At 41.3% G+C, this 14,614-nt stretch overlaps 1 long non-coding RNA gene across 5 annotated transcripts in view; it reads left to right on the top strand.

Annotated features, from left to right (window-relative positions):
* LOC144754901 (uncharacterized) overlaps window positions 1-14,614 on the top strand; it is a 250,812-nt gene that overhangs the window by 233,481 nt on the left and 2,717 nt on the right. For 2 of the 5 annotated variants that reach the window (XR_013594785.1, XR_013594792.1), the window contains exon 4: window positions 2,180-2,508. This is a non-coding gene — a long non-coding RNA (uncharacterized LOC144754901). The remainder of the gene's footprint in view (window positions 1-2,179; window positions 2,509-14,614) is intronic. The other 3 variants (XR_013594789.1, XR_013594787.1, XR_013594786.1) reach the window with 3 other exon arrangements.

Below are 14,614 nucleotides of genomic sequence, written 5' to 3'. Positions count from 1 at the left end.
TATATATATAGGAATCTGTGAGCTGTTAGACCCCAGGCTAAATGAAAAGTACAATATAATGGCAGGAAACTGTATCTGAGCTCATTATAGATGACCACTCGGAAAAATCCATATGGGAGTCAAATAGATGGCTAGCAATTTCCAGTTTAACTTATTCAGTATAATTATGTCCATGGGTAGCATCAATTGCTTTATAAATACAATTTCAGCTGATTTCCTATATCCAACATGGGATTGTCACAGAATACAGACCTTTTTGGGCAAATATCCTGATTAAACTCTGAAATTGCACTGGCCGAATAGCACAGCATCCGGTGCGCTGCTGAGTGCTAGGCCTTCTTCCTCAGGAAAAAAGGGTAAATTGACTAGAAGATGTTAATTGCAGGGTCTGGTGCTCGCTAAGCGCAAAACAGACATTCACTGGATGTGGGCCCTACATCCTACCATTGATGGATGGACCAAGGATATGATGGAATGGGCTGCTGCAGAAGAATCTTTAATGAGGCTGACTTGATGAGATGATAAACTAGTGGATGAGCTTGTGACAATGGTGGAGATGGTCAGGCTCTTTTGTGGCCCTCTGAATGCTAAACCACCTTGAACGGTGGCTGATGTGATTTCGCGCTTTCAATATTTGGAAAGATAAGACTGATAGCAATGATGAGGTGGAATCCCCATACAGTAGCCAGGGCTAGGCTGATAAAATTGGGTCATGGCAAACAGCAGTAGCTGTAGACTAGTATATATTACAGAAGAGGGCAGAACAGGATTATAATTTAGAAATGCACGGAAAGGAAAGTCACTACGAAAGACCAGGGAAGCTTCTGAAAGAGTCCCTTGAGGTGGAAATATTATGGAATTTAAGAGTATAATGGGTCAAGTAATGGACTGGTGCATCGCTTTCTTTAGTTTCTCTGTTGTTATTTAAAAGTGATCACATTTGTTATGAGGGCTGTACACTTAGGACTTTTGAATACATGTTATAAGGCAGAGGTGCGTAAATGTTGTATGGTTCAAATTGGTTGGAACGCCAAGTAATGTGGATACTGTATTGGTTACAAGTTGTAACACATTAAAAAAACATAAAAATAGAATACATTTGTTTTTTGAAGAGATGAGAAAGAGGCTTTAGGAACTGTCTGGGGCATGAAGCAGAGGGAAATGGACAGGGGTTCGGTCAGTAGGCTTTATCTGGCCCAAATGGGGAAGATGTATTAGTTTTTATGTCGCTGTACATATTCTAAAAGAAATTGGGAACATCTTTGTTTCGAAAAAGGTTTGCTTTAGCCTTAACGCAAAGTTCCCTTCTACCTGCTGTCAGGCGCTAGATCTTGCCCACAGTGGGTGATGGGTGCAGGGCATGGTCTGCCTCTTGTGGTGGGCAGGCATGCCCCACTGCCTTTGCCCATGTGCAGCAGGGGCAGACACTAGGACTAGACCAACGGCCAGGGCCTACATACAAACATCCAATCCTCATAATTTGCACGGCCTTTGTCTGTGGGCAGCCGGAGGGGGTTGTGTTCTGTTTCGTGTCTGCATCCAACGTGCAAGGTTTGGCACATAATGCTTGGCCTTTGGCCAGCTCTTTATTTTTGCTTTGGCTTTGCGAACTTACCCGCCTCTCCATTTGGAGTGCAATCGGCAGCTCACTCCCGTTCTACCCTCTTGGCAATAAGGGGACGCTTAAGTCTCTACTAGGCAAGAGGGTCGTGTCTCACCTTTCTCTGTAGATGATCCCTCTGCTCTTCAGTCCCATCCCAAGGCAGAGAGGCTGCTGCCCACAGCTGTGGTTCTATGCCCTCCAAGGCTGAAGTCTTTGCCGAGGCGGGATGAAACTTCTGTTTCCTCCAACTCGAACCTAACAGTCCTACAGCTTCTCTCAGCATGGGAGAAGCATCAGGATTGGACGGAGGAGGCTAAACCAGCACTCTGTTTGAGACTGGGAACCTTCCTGTGCAATCCTCAGGCTATTTAACACAGCTGCTGTAGTGGGGGCAGAAGTGTGCATGTCTGGTTGGCCGGCGCAACACGGCCAGCCAATCTGACATCTGTACTCTGCACTATAGGGTGTCATCCCTGCTGCTGTCAATCAGCAGTAATCACCCCTGCCCAAACATTTGACTCGCAGGTAGCAGCTGAGGCCATTTTAATAATATTAATATATTTGTTCCTCCCTTAGGTTGGAAGAGCGTCGCTGCAGGCAGGGCAACGCTCCGGCAGGGCAACGCTCCTACATCCGAAAGGAGGAACCGCTGTTGCTTATGTCAGAGTGTGGGAAGGGACTCACCAGCAGAAGAAATGAGGATCTATGTAATTTCGAACTGGACAAAGGTGGGTGATGACTTCTATGGGCTACTGGACTCAGGACATTACTTGTTAGTCATTATGGAAGAATTCTCCACGTTTCATCTGATTCACCCACTATGCTGTACATCTGCAGCTGTGCACCTTCCAGTGCTTGTCTCTATTTGCCACATGGGCCATTCCCTCCTCTCAGTAAGTAAGTAAGTAAGTATTTTTTTTTATTGTATATAGTTAATTATAACCTTTACAATATTGTTCATATAAAAAAAGCACCTTGTACTTTAAAATTAAAGTGTACAAACTAGAGATACATTAAAATAGAGAAACTTTCTAAAATGTCTGTGTACTTAGTGATTTTGCAGTTGTACTTGCACCTCGCACAGTCGGATTCGGACCTTTGCCGTCCTTTACCTCAGTGTTCATGATTAGCTGAAGTGCCTTTTGGCAAAATCTAGCGGCCCTACAAGCTGTCTGCAGTTTGTAGCTGTTCAGGGCCAGCGTGACGGCCGGGCGGCATGATCTAATTTGAGAAAGACGAAAAACATGAAGTAGTTAATAACGTCTCAAATTTGTTAAAGATGGGAAAATACACAATATGTGCATCAAGGATTCTTCCATTTACCCACATAGTCTACAGAAGGGTGTCGGCCATGTTTGCTTCCATGCAGGTGTGTGATTTTTTAATATGGTGGTTCCCAGCCGTAATTTTAAAAGTATTTTTTGAGCAGCTGGAGATATATGGTTGACTAAATATGGTTGTGGCTCCGGCTTCCCATATGTGGCCAACACAGTCCATCCATGTTTTTTATTTGCTGTGGCAGCTTTATCTGCTGTCCATGATATTTGCTTTGCTGCTGCGTTAGTCTCTTTTTTAAACGCCACAAATGATTGATTTGTGTTCCATGCCTTTTCCATATTAAGGCTCGAGACGGCGTTCTCCCATACCATTTTCCATGAGTTTTTTGTCTTTTTCTGGTTATTTATCTCAGTCCAACAATGGCCCATAAGGGTGTCCTCTTCAGCAGCTCTTAGTTTCCAGCATATTTTTAATATGGCTGCTTGTCTGATTTGGTGCTGGTTTAGTAGACCGAATTCCAAGCGGATCTGGGATTGAGATACGAACCTCGGAATATGAAAGATGTATTTGAACAACTCTGATTGTTGTGTGTTCAAAAAGTTAGCATCTTTTCCCTTGTACAACTCCGATCCATACGTGAGAGATGGGAGAAATTTTGCAGATATTATCTTCAACAAATGCGAATTGGATGGACAATTCATTTTTCTTTTTAACAAGTTTAGGGTGAAGCGTAGTTTGATAGCCTGTGCCTTTCTGTAAGACTGATGATCTTTCAGCGACCACCTAGCATCGACTACAACTCCCAAGTATTTGTACGTGGAGGTCTGCTCTAATGTGTTGCCTGCAATTTGCCATTTAAAGGATTTCCTCGTTGGCCGAGCGGCAAAACAGACAATCTTCGTTTTTTTATAATTAATTTGGAGCCCTTGTGCACAGATGTAATCGTTGAGCTTTGTGATGGAACGTTGAAGGCCCAACGGGGTCTGACTGCAGAGTACGATGTCATCTGCGTACTGTATGCTCCTGATTTTGTGGTTGGCTAGCTTTGGTGGATCACTTTCTGTTTCCGCAATGCACTTGTCCAGGTCCGCTGTGAAAATATTAAAGAGCGTTGGTGCCAATACACAGCCCTGTTTGAGGCCAACATGGGTGAAGATTTTACCTGTCGTTCTATCGCCGTTGGCTAGTTTTATTCTAACCCAGGTATTCGAGTATAGGTTTATAATGGCCAACAGCAGCTTTGTTGTTGTTCCCCAGTTGGCCATCTTTCGCCATAGTGCCTCCCTCGGAACTGTGTCGAACGCTGCTTTGAGGTCTACAAAGCATGTGTACAGTTTCGCTGAGTTTTCCCTACTTTTTTCCCTACTTTTTTCCACCATGAGATTTAGCGCCAGCAGGTTGCATGATGTACTGGTTCCTGGCCTGAATCCTGTCTGCGTGATCAGCAGAATCTTATTCGCACTCACCCAATCTTCCAGGTCCCTCAGAAGATTCGAGGCATAGATTTTGGCCTCGACATCTATGAGTGCAATGAGGCTGTAATTGCCTGGGTCGGACCTTGAGCCTGCCTTAAAAATAGGATGTAAAATGCTACCTCTCCATGACTCGGGAATGCTTCCGGTTTGAAATACATCATTATATAGTGGGGTGAAGTATTCTGCCCAAAACTGTTGGTCTTGTTTGAACAAACCGTTCGGTAGGCCATTTGGGCCTGGGGCGCCTTTGGACCTCAAGTTTTTAAGGACCATTGCTACCTGAGATGGCGTTATCCAGTTTCCGTATGATTGTGGCTCCACTTCTTGGGTATTTATTAGTAGCGAAGTCTGCTGGTCAGTGCACCAAGCCGGGATATTTTTCCTTTGGGCTTTGCTCGATGTGTTGTATCCAATCACCCTCGAGAATTTTTGCATTGAAGACCTGTGCCGCTCCATTTGCCACTTTGTTAATTTCAGCCCAAAATTTCCCGTTGTTATTAGATTTACTAGATGCTAGTAGTGATTGCCAGATGTCATTTTGGTATTTCGCTTTTTCTAACCACACTTCTTTTTTGTAGTTTTGTCTCAAGCTATAAATTTGTTTGCCAATATCTTCACCCTTTGTCTTGGCTATTGCATGTAGCTTTCTGATTTCTCGATTGAGTGACCTTTTCTTACGCAATATTGGGCCAAAAGGCACATGCGGTGATTTTCCAGTTTTCCTTTTAATGATTTGGGTTTGAGTCGAAAATCTCTCCATTAAATTTGTGATCAGAATTTCCCAGTTGTCCCGGAGGGCGGATGCATCTGCTTCGTACACTTCAGTGTGTACTTTTTTCACGTACATCATTATTTCTTTGATGTTGTTGCCATTCCAAACTAGTCTCTTAAGATTGTAAAGACTTGGAGGTTCGATCAGTGCTTTGCATGTGGTGGCCCAGTCCCTCCTCTCTGAAGTCAGGCAACTGGCATATTGGTAGGGAGTTCTAAAGATTCCTGAAAAACGAAGGAGTGGAATACAGAAAGATCATGCCTTATGACCACAGGCAAATGGGATAAGCAACTGCTTTACAGCCCCTAAAGAGAACAGGTCCAGTGTACCAGACTGATACAGATATCCGTAAACCAGGCTCTAGGTAGCATGCAATAATACCTCACATGGTTCTACTGGCAAACACATTGTCGAGCTAATATTTGGTCATACATGTTGAATGTGTTTGTGTGCAATGCTTAGTGGGAGCGTAGTAGCTACCGATACCACGTCCAGACACAGCAAAACTGTAGCAGCTGTGGGAACCAGAACTCTCGAAACTTGCAATGAATAAAACTTTGTTTTCACCAGGTAAGTTCCATACCAAAGTTTATTTGTCAAATCCAGTAGTGCGGAATATGGAGCCCAAAACCAACGCACCTTCAGCACCTGCGCTAACCAGCACCCATGGCGGAGCGGGCCAGAACCATCATCGTGAGGGAATCACATACAACACTCCAGTAAAGTGTAAAAGGACATTTATTTGGACAGGATTGCAATAATCTTATCATTTCAACAACTTTGCAACATCTTAACATAGTCCTTTACATACTCCCTCATTCTCTCTTGCCCCATCTTTCACTCCAGTCAATCATGATTCACTCTTCTTTTCACGTTTTACTCCATGAGCACCTACCATACCCAGACTCATTCTCACTTCTTTTCCCAAGCATCCTTCAATGAAGCCTCCTTGCCCTGTCCCGGGCATCCAGCACACCGTCATCTTTCCCCTATGCTCCCTTCCACTCCCCCTCAAGGGGTGGATACGCCAGCATCTGACTTTCCACCACCCCCCAACTACTGCCCCGCAGCCCTTGCAACCTGTCCTATTCTAGCAAACTAAAATCTTCGCTACACCTCCCCCTGACCCAATCCCTAATTCTTGCAGGGTGGGTGGGAGGCCAAAACGTTTTGCCCTGGTAGCACGAGTTTTTCTGCCAGAATGAAGACGACTCCCTCTCACAGTACTTGATGTGACTATGTATCAATGTACTGAAACAATGCCCTACCTCATGTAAAGCGCTCTGATTGATACCTCCGGGTCCAGCCAGCGCTATAGAAAACTATTCAAATAAATAAAAGTAACCTTCCCCAGACCCCACCCCCGCCCACCAATCCACCTATCCTGTCCTGCAGTGTCATCTCCCTCATGAAGAATCCCCTAGGAAGACTAAGCGTCTCAAGGCGCCCTCCATATTAAATTCACAACAAGTCATACAACAGAAATGAGCTCGAGAAATGTCTCATGCTACAGCAAGTAAATGCACAGATACATTAAACATGAACACTCCACAGTAGAATACTGAACACACAAAAACACTGACAATAGAATAATGAGCCCGAGGGAGTGAGCTGGCTCTACAGCTAATCACCTTGTTTTTCTTTTTATTCTCTCCCCCTACGTTGCACAGTTATTTATTGTTCATGCTGTTTTCTTTATCCGTGGTTTGCTTACTTACTGCCAGCCTTCTATGTAATGTAAGGCCCTTCTGTTTTTCACAGTGTGTATTGTATTGTATTGTAATTCAATTTATATAGAGCTTACTATCCCTGACGAGTGTTGAATTAGTATAGTGAAACATGCAAGTACATTTTAAGTGGTGGATAGGTTAGTCAGTTATTTGGATTTGGAATGATAGCAGAAGGATAGAAGAGGAAAAAAGGTTTGTATTTATATAGCGCTTCTTGAGGCACGCTATTCAGGAAGCCTATAAAGGATTAGTGGTGAATTAATATTGTGAAATATGAAGTAATTTCAGTGGTGGATAATACTCAGTTACTTGGAGTGAGAAGGATAGCAGAGGGATAAAAGGGGAAGAAAGATTTGAATTCATATAGCACTTGTTACCCCTGATGGGTGTTGAAGCGCTTTTCTAGCGAGTAGCACGCCACTCCGGAACCCATAAAGGATTAGTGTTGAAAATGAGTATAGTATAAATATGAAGTAATTTGAGTAGTGGATATGTTATTCAGTTATTTGGGTAGTATATTAGTATAGTTGAATATGGAATTTGAGAAGTGAACGTGTTAGTCTGTTAATTTTGATTGAAAAGGATAGTGGAGGGATAAAAGAGTGAAGGATTTATTTATTCTTTTTTTTAAGGTCTTAGCAGTAGGAGGATGCTTTTGGATGAGTAAAAAGGAGTTTTGGAGGGGAGGAGTCAGAGGGAAGAGTTTAGAAAGATTTGTTTTAGGGGATCGGTATGGTAAAAAAGAGGTGTCAGATGATGCAAGGAGGGGTAGAGTAGGAGAGAATGTAGAAAGGGTTATTTTGGCGATCATAGTAGTGGTATGGGGTTTGGGATAAATGAGAGAGTAGATGTAGAGGATGTATTGATAGATGTATAGGATGAGAGATAGCGTTGTGCATTGGAAGGAGTAGTAGAAAGAAGTTTGAGATGTGTCAGAAGGTTGGGCTAGAAGGTATATTGAGCGAAGTATAGGCTGAGAAATAGGGTAGTGCATTGGAAATGCTAAATTAGAAGAAAGTGATAAATACATAGATCCATAAGTACATTGAAAGTATATAGATACATAAAGGAGGTAAGTATATATAGATTAAAGATATTGATAGAGGCACAGGATGAGAAATAGGATAGTGCATTGGATATGCTTTTTCAGGAGAAAAGTAACAGACACACAAATCCAAGTACATGGACGATACATAGATGCACAATGGAAGTATGTACATGTAGACCAAAGATGATTTTTATTTATTTATTATTATTTTTTCTCTTAACAACATTATGCCATTTTACATGTTTATACAAAGTAATACACAAAGATAGGTACATATCTATAGTGGAAAAAAAATGCTTATATACAGCGCTCTGATACCTACGGGTCTAGCTAGCGATATATAAAACTTTAAAAATAAATAAAATAAATAAATAAGTTACTGTCATTGGCTCTCATTTGTTTACAAAGGGGGAGAGGTCATACTATGTTTGTTGTGAATGAGGCAGCACTGTCAGGCCAATGGGAATGCAGAGTATGTGGAAGGAAGTGAGTTGTGAAGGGGAAAATGGTAGACAGGGAAAGAACCTCAGGATGGCAAGACATGCCTGGATAACCTAAAGTATTTGATTTGTGCACAGCCTAATCGTTAAAGCAAATGTTGTAACTTTGTATAAATTACGGGTGCTGCTAAGGTAACGCCTCGTGTCCAGGGCGTCTCGTAGAATTAATAGGACATGTGTTTCCAACCCGCAGTTGGTTCCATCCCTTTGCGCACACCTACTTGTTCTTGGGTGTGATTCCAAGAGCTCCACAAAAAGTCTAATGGATAAGTTTTTCAAATGTGGTTCAATATGTGAATTTTTATTTCATAATTTTCTTCGAGGTTTTTCTGTTCATTTCACATAATTATAACATTACAAATACATCCGGCGTTAATTTCTCCTATGCATTTCGGGCATAGTGCCCTTCATCAGGGACCATTACTATAAGGAAAGGCAAACAAAAATGCTTGTAATATCAAATAACTCATTATCATCATATTACCTTCTACATTCTCTAATATTGCTTTAGCGGTGAATGATAACCAACACATTCAATGAGTGAATAGATTTAAACCCGTGCCCCCATTGGTGATATAAACAACATGCATGTGTTCGTCAAAACTCAGTATTATAATTTGTCAACTTACATGCCAGACTCCTAGGTTCTATGCGTGAGTCGATAGTAACAGAACTGTGGACAAAATAATAAATGAATGAGCGTCTCTAAACGCATAACTTTAAAGACATCAAGATTATAAGGGCAAGTTACTACTCGTTCATGGTTATTGCTTACATAAGAGACGTTCGTGTCTCTTCTCTCTTCTCACAAGCCTCAAGTGCGTGCTGTTCCGGTTCGTCGCTGCTGCTACGAATCGGTTTGTGTATGTGTAAAGCGTTGTATAAGGCGCCCTAATTGGGCGTGCAGGTCCGATCACAGGGTACTAAAAATAAATATAAATAAATAACGGACTCTTGTGTGGTCTAGGCGGAAGAGTACTGAATGTTTTAGTAAAAACAAACAGTAACAACAGACTTCCTTCTGTAATATGGATCAATGAAGAAAGACTTAAATAAAATAAATGATAATAAACATACCTGCAATATTTGCTCAATTATGATAGTCAGTCGTATATTCACCATTCATTTTGTAAGGGTTAAATAGTCATTCTTTTTTTGATACAAGGAACAGAAGCATTAGGTATCGCTATACATCATAAATAGCACGAAAATTCAATCCGATCGTTTAACCCATGGGGCTTCAAAGAATTCATCTTAAATATCCAAAAGTTCTCTCTTTGCAACAGATGTTTGTTCATGTCCATGCCTTCTCTTTGAGTTGCAGTTTCCAAAATGATCAACTTCGATTGTGAGACATTATGGTGAGCTTCTGTAAAGTGTACTGCTACCGTAGATTTTTGGTTCTGAGTACGTATATTAGATTTATGTTCATTTAGGCGTGTTTTAATTTTCCTCTCAGTTTTGCCGATATACACTTTCCCACATGGGCATTTCAGTAAGTATATAACATGAGTGGTATCACACATGGCGTTTACTTTAAATTTGATGTCTTGACCTTTCATTGGATGAGTAATTACAGTACCCCTTATGATGTTGTTACAATTTCCACAGTGCATACAGGGACGGGTTCCCTTGTAACTTGTGGGTTTATCCAATTTGGTTTTGAGTATTTCACCCAGGTTTTTTCCTCTTGTATAGGCAAATAATGGTGGTTTCATAAACGATGTCTTGCAGTCTGGTTCTATTTCTATGATCGGCCAATGTTTTTTTATGATCTTTTTGAATTGCAAGCTTGAGGTGGAAAATTTTGATACAAGTACCAGTCTGGTTTCCTCAGTCTTCTTAGATTTGGTCAATAGATCTGTTCTAGACATCAAGTTCACTATTTCTTTTGCCTTGTTGATGATCATTTGTGGATAACCCCTTTCATTAAACTTTTCAGCCATTTCTTCAATTCTCACTGTAGTTTTCTCGGAATTCGAAGTGATTCTTTTTACTCTCATCATTTGTGATGTAGGTAGATGTTGTTTCAGGGCTAACTGATGAAAGCTATTATAATGAAGTGTGTTATTCTTATCGGTCTTTTTTCTGTAGATGTCAGTCTCTAGACCCTTTTCTGTCTGCATGATTTCCACATCTAGAAATGTAATCCTTCGATCAGAGATCTCCCATGTGAGTTGAATACGTTTGTCAACTTTATTCAGCTCCTCTAGTGCCTCTTCCAGTTTTTCTTTAGTGTTCTTCCAAATTATGAAGATGTCATCGATGAATCTTACTATCATTTTGGTATTGGATTGCCAAATTGGTTTGCTTAAAATGTTCTCTTCCTCATATGCCTTCATAAAGATATTAGCATATATGGGTACTGCCGAATTGCCCATAGAAGTCCCAACGAGCTGTTGATACCAATCTTGTTTGTATTTGAAGTAGCTTTGATAAAGAGTGAATATCAAAAGGTCCATCAAAAACGTTTGCATAGGTCGATTCAATTGTGTGCCAAGTATGGCCTGTTCCATTGCTTCAATACCTGCAGCATGAGGTATTGAAGTATAAAGCGATTTCACATCGGCTGTGCATAGTATAAGATGCTCATCAGGTTTCACTGTGATGGTTTGGAGTTTATTCAAAAAGTCTGTAGTGTCCTTAATGTAAGTATGCATCTCCTTTACAGTAGGTTGCATGTGTTTGTCTAGAAATTGGCCGATCGGTTCGTGTAGACTCCCTTTTGTAGAGACTATGGGCCTTAGTGGTGGGTCGTACAAATTTTTGTGCACTTTTGGTGTCATATAAAAATTCGGACTTCTTGGATGGTTTTTAATGAGAAATTGTCTAGTTTTATCTTTTATGACCCCGTTGTCGTAAGCCACTTGCACAATGTTTTCAAGAGTTTTCAGGTATTCATTTGTGGGATTTTTGTCAAGTTTGAGATAGGTGTTCGAATCCGATATATGTTCCATCACCTTGCTTTCGTACATGTTTGTATTCATTATTACCAATCCTCCTCCTTTATCCGCTTTCACACAAATTATTTGATCATTATTAGCCAATTTTTTCAAAGTTCCTAAGTCTTTTTGTGTGACGTTTTTCTTGAATGTCTTGTTACAATTCATTTTATGCAGATCTTGTTTGACCAGGTTTTCATATAAGTCTAGTGTTTAATGACTTATAGGAGCTTGATAGGTGCTACTAGTTCTCAATCCCATTAATTCATCTTCTTTTGTGGTCTCTTGTTGTGGTAGCACATTGTCAAAAAAGTTTCTCAATCTTACTTTTCTCATGAATTTAAAGAAACTGGTTTCCAATTCTAATGTGTTGGTGTTAGTAGTGGGGACAAAATAGGTCCCTTTTTGTAATAAAGCCAGTTCTTTATCGGATAGATTGTAATCTGAAATATTAATGACTAGTTGAGTTGAGTTTTCTTTTTCAATTTCCCCACGACACTCTCTGGTGCTGGGTCCTTCTTTTTCTTTTTCCCCTCCTGGGTCTCCGGTTGGTTGATCTCCTGGCTCTAAAAAAGGCACATTGGTTGCTGTTAAATCAATAGAGGTTGATGGTTGGTCACTAGCCGGAGTTTTACGCTGCATTTGAGTTTTGTTCATTGGTGGTCTATTTGATTGATCACTCCCTGATGATGATGTGTCAGTGTGACTGGTATAGGGGCGAATTCTTCGTCGTTGGGCGTACATGTCAGCCCATGTATAGACCTCTCCTAACTTATAATCAAGTGTGTCTCGCTTGAACTTCCTGATCTTTCTTTCATTTATCTCTTGCGTATGTTTTTGTATATGTTCTTTGTGCTCGTCAAGTGTTTTGGATAATTCTTCTTCTGATATCATGGTTGATAGTTCTTCTGTGATATCCTCAATTTCTTTATTGAGTTCTCCTAGAATATTCGACAGCTCTTCAATTATCAATAAAATCAAATCTAGCGAACATTTGTTCAAGATAGCATACCATTTATCTTGGAATTTTTTAGAGTTCTTATATAGTGAGGGTTTTAAGGCAATTCGTAGTCCCCTGGGAATTCGTTGCGCTTTATGATATCTAATTAACGTGCTCGCATGGAGCTTCTGGTTTATTTGTCTTTTAGTTAAGTATAGCAATTGCTTAATGTTTTGTTCCTTTGTACGGGTTGTTGATGATTGTGCCAGTTCTTCTTGTATTAAAGAGTATATTTTGGATGCCTCCTCTTCCCCGAATGCAAACGTGTCAGCCCTGGCTTCTGTACTTCTAGTTATTTCCTCGTATTGCATGTTGGCTTTCTTGCTGTGCTAATTTCAAATGGCGTGCTACAGAATCGTTGGACAGATATATGTTGAATAACCTAAAGTATTTGATATTACAAGCATTTTCGTTTGCCTTTCCTTATAGTAATGGTCCCTGATGAAGGACACTATGCCCGAAATGCATAGGAGAAATTAACGCCGGATGTATTTGGAATGTTATAATTATGTGAAATGAACAGAAAAACCTCGAAGAAAATTATGAAATAAAAATTCACATATTGAACCACATTTGAAAAACGTATCCATTAGACTTTTTGTGGAGCTCTTGGAATCACACCCAAGAACAAGTAGGTGTGCGCAAAGGGATGGAACCAACTGCGGGTTGGAAACACATGTCCTATTAAGACATGCCTGGAGACATGCTCCGGACACATTTACGCCTTAACTGTTTTATAAGAGGAATAACAACGTGGCACAAATGCATTCTCTGTGTCCTTTGAGGTTGTGAAATACCTCCCTGCTGGCAGCTGGATAAACAGCCCCCTCCAAGAGCTAAAATTCGGTGCAACAATCATGATTAATTGGGCTGACATATGAATAGCAAATCATTTGTGTACAAAACGTGGAAGGCTGAGGCTCAGGTTCACTCGCAATATCCAGGTAATATCTGCTGCAATCCAAAGGTAATGCCCCTCCTCAATCCCTGCTACCGTTTGAGAGTGAGCCCAGCCCCCCCTCTCCCACCTCCTGCCCAGATGCGTGGAGGGTCCTTCGCTGGTTTGCCTGAGGTGCGCGGTGAGTACTCTCCAGAGCTCAGCTTGGTGTGACGCAGTCTGTCAGATGACGGCGCTATGGCAACAGGGGCACGCAGCAGGGCTGACGCCACGTCATGGCGGGAACTCAGCGTGAGAGCTGTGCTGGCAAACTCTGAATCACTGGCAACACAACCCTTCTTGGATCAGATATGTATATGAGTTTCAGCCTCTCATGCTGCTCTGGCATCCTCACCTCTCTACTGGCGTGCCCATGCTATGGCAGGAAAGGCTTTTGCTCTAGGCAGCCTATAAAGTCTCCTATAACTTCAAAACCCGTTTAGAACATTTTCTGCAGTTTGTCGTCAATAAAACTTGACAGCGTCTGGTGTTTTCCCCCGAGAACGTAGAGCAGCAAAACAGCTTCCTGCCTGGCTGAACATACAAGATCTTTCCTCCAGAATCTCTCACTTCCACCACAGGACAGCTAACAGCTGTCTTCTGAACAAATAGAACCTCTGACACCCCCAGCACTCCACCCACTCCATATGTTTGCAGGAGTACCTTCTGGTTCCTCAAAGGCACTCACGCTGAACGCCTCTCAGTAAAAAAACCCTCTTCTTCCAAAGTTTAATAATGCCGGTCTGCAAAAACAGAAGTTTGAGACTGCTTGATACTCTGTAGTTCCCAGATAACATAATACATTAGGTTATGTTACATTAAAATTAATTTGTATAGCGTTGCATTGCCATTTGTACTAGTCCTAGCACTATTGGGATCAATATTGGCCCTCTAGCTCCCAAGCAACACTGATCCCTCCTCTCACACCTGCGCAGGCCCTCAAAGTACCCCAAGACAACCACCTCCATTTTGTGGCCCGAGCATCTCTGTGCCCTAACAGTAAGCAAAAGACAAAGAAGGTGGTAAGAACACAGACTTTGGGCTGTGTATTCCTGAAACCTTAAAAGTGCTTTTTCCTCCCTGTGACTGTTTAAATGTACCTCTTGAATTCTGAACTTCTGTACTTTTAAAACTTATTTTTCTGCCCATGACCGTTTACATTTCTCTTCTAGTTTTTCCCATACTAAGGCCTGTTGAAGGCAATCACCTCCCCCTCCCTTTTGTTAACAAGGTAAAAAAGGCAAAATACACCTCAGAGTCTTACCAGAGTGTGTTTCAGAGACTGCTTAATCTGCTTTAGTGTTTAAAATGTGTTTGGAATGTGTATGT

Source organism: Lissotriton helveticus, chromosome 1_1 (assembly GCF_964261635.1).
Source record: "Lissotriton helveticus chromosome 1_1, aLisHel1.1, whole genome shotgun sequence".
NCBI lineage: Eukaryota > Metazoa > Chordata > Amphibia > Caudata > Salamandridae > Lissotriton > Lissotriton helveticus.
This window is presented reverse-complemented; position numbering and strand designations above follow the sequence as displayed.